Source organism: Penaeus vannamei, chromosome 19 (genome assembly GCF_042767895.1).
Source record: "Penaeus vannamei isolate JL-2024 chromosome 19, ASM4276789v1, whole genome shotgun sequence".
Lineage (NCBI taxonomy): Eukaryota > Metazoa > Arthropoda > Malacostraca > Decapoda > Penaeidae > Penaeus > Penaeus vannamei.
Window position 1 is genome coordinate 3,379,753 of NC_091567.1, and position 5,000 is coordinate 3,384,752.

Here is a 5,000-nt window from a genome sequence, read left to right on the forward strand (position 1 = left end):
TGAGCTAGAGTGTGTGTGCCTGTATAACGCAACCAATTTTCCAGTTAAAAGGATTTCACTGTGGTAAGTAGGTCACTGTATTAGAGAGGAACCTAGTCACGTTCTGTCTCTTAGCAGAAACTTCTCTGGTTGGGATCTGATGTAATTTGTTTCGAATGAAATAAGATGATATGTCTAGATATGACGATACTTAAACAGATTTAGATAGTCAGTTCATTAGTAATTCTAGTAGTAGTAGTAGTGGTAGTAGTAGTAGAAGTAGTAGTAGTAGTAGTAGTAGTGGTAGTAGTAGTAGTAGTAGTAGTAGAAGAGGTAGTAGTAGTAGAAGTAGTAGTAGTAGTAGTAGTAGAAGAAGAAGAAGAAGAAGAAGAAGAAGGAGTAGCAGAAGTAGTAGTAGAAGTAGCATCAGTAGTAGCTGTTGCACTTACTCCCTCACTCCCTCGATTTGCCAATCCCTCACTCCCTTATTCCCTCCCTCCCTCACACCCTTATTCCTTCACTCCCCCACTCTCGCATTCTCTTGTTTTGTCACGCTATCACTCCTTCACTATATCCCTCTTCTCACACACCCTCACTCCTTCACTTCCTCACTCCCTGGCTCCCTCTTCCCTTCGCTCCCTCACTCCCTCACTCCCTCGCCCCTCACTCCCTCACTCTCTCACTCCCTGACTCCCTCACTCCCTCACTCTCTCACTCCCTCACTCCCTCACTCCCTCGTCCTTTCCCTCCCTCGTCCCCTCGCTCCCTCACTCACTCACTCCCTCCCTCACTCCCTCCCTCGCCCCCCTGACTCCCTGACTCCCTCTTCCCTTCCCTTCCTCGTCCCCTCACTCCCTCACTCACTCGCTCCCTCGCTCCCTCGCCCCCTCACTCCTTCGCTCCCTCACTCCCTCACTCCCTCGTCCTTTCCCTCCCTCGTCCCCTCGCTCCCTCACTCCCTCACTCACTCCCTCACTCCCTCATAACTCCCTCACTCCCTCACTCCCTCTTCCCTTCCTTTCCTCGTCCCCTCGCTCCCTCGCTCCCTCGCCCCCTCACTCCTTCGCTCCCTCACTCACTCACTCCCTCCCTCACTCCCTCCCTCGCCCCCCTGACTCCCTCACTCCCTCTTCCCTTCCCTTCCTCGTCCCCTCGCTCCCTCACTCACTCGCTCCCTCGCTCCCTCGCCCCCTTACTCCCTCACTCCCTCTTCCCTTCGCTCCCTCGCTCCCTCGTCCCCTCACTCCCTCACTCCCTCAATCCCTCACTCCCTAACTCCCTCACTCCCTCACTCCCTCAGAACAGAACAAGGGCACGAGTTCCCGAGTTCATCTTGACCGCGGAATTGGCCTTAGAGTATTTACTTGACTCGGGGGTTAAAGTAGGAGGGAGGGCGAGAGTGAGGGGGACAGCACTTGGAGGGTGAGGTAAGGAGGTCCTCGAGGAGATGGGGAGGGGGTGGGAGGTGAGGATTGGGTTGGGGGGAAGGGGGGAGGAGGAGGGAGAGGAAGAGGGGGGAGGGGGGGAGGGGGTTAAGGATAAGGAGGGAGGGGGCGGGGGGAATAAGTAGGAAGTAGGAGGGGGTGGTAAAGGAGGGAGGGAGGTTGGAGGTTAGAGGAGGGATGAGGATGAGGGAGGTAAGGAAGGAGGAAGAAATAAGGAATGAGGGAGGAGAGACAAGGAGGAGGGGGAGGTAAGTGAAGGAGGGGGGAGGGGGAGGTAAGGAGGGGGAGGGGGACTTAAGGAGAAGGGAGGATTGGGGAATGGGGGGTGAAGGCAGATATTAGAGAGGAAGATGAGGGGGGGCGATGAGGGAGGGAAGGTAAGGAGAGGGGAGAAATGTGGAATGTGGAATGGGGGGTGAGGGAGGAGGTATGGAGTCAAGGTAGCAAGGGGAGAAGGGGATATGAGGGTTGGGGAGGAAGGGCGAGAAATGAGGAAGAAAGAGAAAATCATGTAGATTCACTCACCTTCTCTCTCTCTTTCTCTCTCTCTCTTTCTCTCTCTCTCTCTCTCTCTCTCTCTCTCTCTCTCTCTCTCCCCCTCTCTCTCTCTCTCTCTCTCTCTCTCTCTGTCTCTCTCTCTCTCTCTCTCTCTCTCTCTCTCTCTTCATCAGCATTGTTATGATAATCATCATTATTATTACTGTCATTATTCTAAACATGATGACAATAGCATTATTTACAAAAGAGACAAAAATGGATGATGATAATGAAGAGGATAACAATAGTAATAATGATGATGATAATAACAATAATGATAATGATAATAATGATTATTATATTATCATTATTATTATTATCATTATTATTATTATTGTAATAATAGTAGTATGATATCCATTATAATAATAATGATAGTAGTAGTAATAATGACAATAGTAATAATAATGGTAATGATAATAAAAATAATTATAATAGTAATAATAATGATGATGATGATGATGATGATAAAGATAGTGACAACAAACAACAAGCTATAAGAATAATGTTAATGTGATAATGAAAATGATGGGGATGATGATGAGAAGAAGAAATAAAGAACAACAGAAAAAGAACAAAAATAGAGACCACCAAGACTAGCATACCCCCCCCCACTCCATCTACCCCTCCCCCCTTCCTCTTCCTATTACTCTATATTTCCCCCTTCTTCCTCCCTTCCTCTCTCTCCGTGTCTCCATTTGCCTACTCCCTCAATCCCTCTCCTTCACCTCCCCTCCTTCCCTCCACCCTCGCTCCCTCCCTTTCAGCCTCCCTCCCTCCTTTTCAGCCTCCCTTCCCCTCCAACCCTACCTCCCTACACCCTCCTCCTTCCTTCCTTCCACCTTCCCCATTACCCTCCCTCCCCCTCCCCCTCCTTCTCTTCACCCTCCCTTCCTTTCACCCTCCTCCTCCTCCCCGTTCCCTCCCCTTTTACCTCCTCCTCCTCCCCCTCCCTAAACTTCACCCTCCTCCTCCTCCCTCCCCATCACCCTCCTTCCCTCCCCTCCCCCTATTTCACCCTCCACCTTCCCCTCCCTCCCTCCCGATCACCCTCCCTTCCTCCCCCCTATTTCACTCTCCCTTCCCCTCCACTCGTTCTTTTTACCCTCCTTTCCTCCCCATCACCCTCCTTCCCTCTTCCCCCTATTTCACCCTCCCTTCACCCTCCCCTCCCCCTCCCTCCCTTTCCCTCCCCTCCCCCCTATTTCACCCTCCATCCTTCCCCTCCAATTCCCTCGTTCCCCATCACCCTCCATCTCTTCACCCTCCCTCCCCTCTTCACCCTCCTTCCCTCCCTCTCTTCACCCTCCCCTTCCCCTCCCTCCCCTCCACCCTCCCTCTCTTCACCCTCCTTCCCTTTCACCCTCCTCCTCCTACCCCCTCCCTCTCTTCACCTTCCTTCTCCTCCCTCCCTGTCACCCTCCTCTCTTCCCCCTTCCCTCCCCCCCTATTTCACCCTCCTTCCCTCCTCCCTCCCCATCCCCCTCCCTCCCCCCCCTTCCCTCCCTCCCTCCCATCGCCCACCTTCTCCCTCCCCCTATTTCACCCTCCCTTCCCTCCCCTTCACCTCTCCCCCCATATTTCACCCTCCCTCCCTCCCTCCTTCCCCTCCTCTCTCCCCCTCCCAACCTCCCTCCCCTTCCCTTCCCTCCCTCCCTCACCACCCTCCCTCCCCATCACCCTCCCTCCCCTCCCCTCCACCTCCCTCCACCCTCCACCCTCCTCCCCTTCCCTCCCCTTCACCCTCCCTATCACCCTCCATCCCCCTCCCCTGTTCATCACCCCTCCCCCCAATATTTCACCCTCCATCACCCCCCCCCAATTTCACCCTCCCTCCCTCCCTCCTTCCCCTCCCAACCTCCCCCCCTATTTCACCCTCCCTCCCCTCCCCAGCCTCCCTTTCCCTCCCTCCTTTCACCTCCCAACCTCCCTTCCCCTCCCCCTCCCTCCCCTCCCCATCCTCCCTTCCTCCCTCCCCTCACCCTCCCTCCCTCCCCATCACCCCTCCCCCTTATTTAACCCTCCCTCCCTTTCACCATCCCTTCCCTCCCCTACCCCTATTTCACCCTTCATCACCCTCCCCCTATTTCACCCTCCCTTCCCCATCACCCTCCTCCTCCCTCTCTTCACCCTCCCCTTCACCCTCCCTCCCCTTCACCCAGCCTTCACAGGACACCGCCGACCTGCCTCACACTCGCCAGCAAATGGGACACAAGAAAGCTAAGGGGATTTTGTCTGTGTCTTAATGGTGTCCTAAATCTCTCTGTCACTCTATTCTATCACGATTCGAAGGAGGAGGAAGAGGGAAGGTGGTGGAGAAAGTGGGAGGAGAGGTGGGAGGGAGGTGGGAGGTGGGAGGGAGGGGGGTGGGAAGGTGGGGAGGGAGGTGGGAGGTGGGAGGAGGTGGGAGGGAGGAGGAAGGGGGGGGGATGGAGGGTGGTGGGAAGGGAGGGAGGAGAAAGGGGGGAGGAAAGGGAGGTGCGAAGAAAGTAGGAGGAGAGGGAGGGAGGAGGAAGAAGGGAAGAGAGGGAGGGAGTGGGAAGGAAGTGAGGAGGAGGATAGGAGGAGAGGGAGGAGGAGGAAGGTGGGAAGAGAGGGAGATGGGAAGGAAGTGGGAGGAGGAAGGAAGTAGGAGGAGGAGGAAGGAGAGGAGGAAAGTGGGAAAGAAGTGGGAGAAGGGAGGATGAAGGAGGGGAGGAAAGGGAGAAGAAGGTGGGAGGGGAAGAGTGAGATAAAAAATAGGAGGAAAATGGGAGATGGGTATGAAAGTGGTGGAGAGGGAGGAATGGGAAGAAGAAGAAGGACGAAGCGGAAGGGAATGAGAAGGGAGGAAGGAGAAGGAAGAAGGAAGGAGAGGGAGGAAAAGAAGGAAGAGAAAGGAAAGGATGTGGAGAAGAGGAAGGAGTTAATAAATGATGGGAAGAAGATGGGAATAAGGAAGGAAAGGAGGTGAAGAAGAATGATGGAGTGGATGAAAGATAGGGCGAAGATGGAGAAAAGAAGGAAGTGAAGAAGAGGAAAGAAGGACGAAGGAGGAAG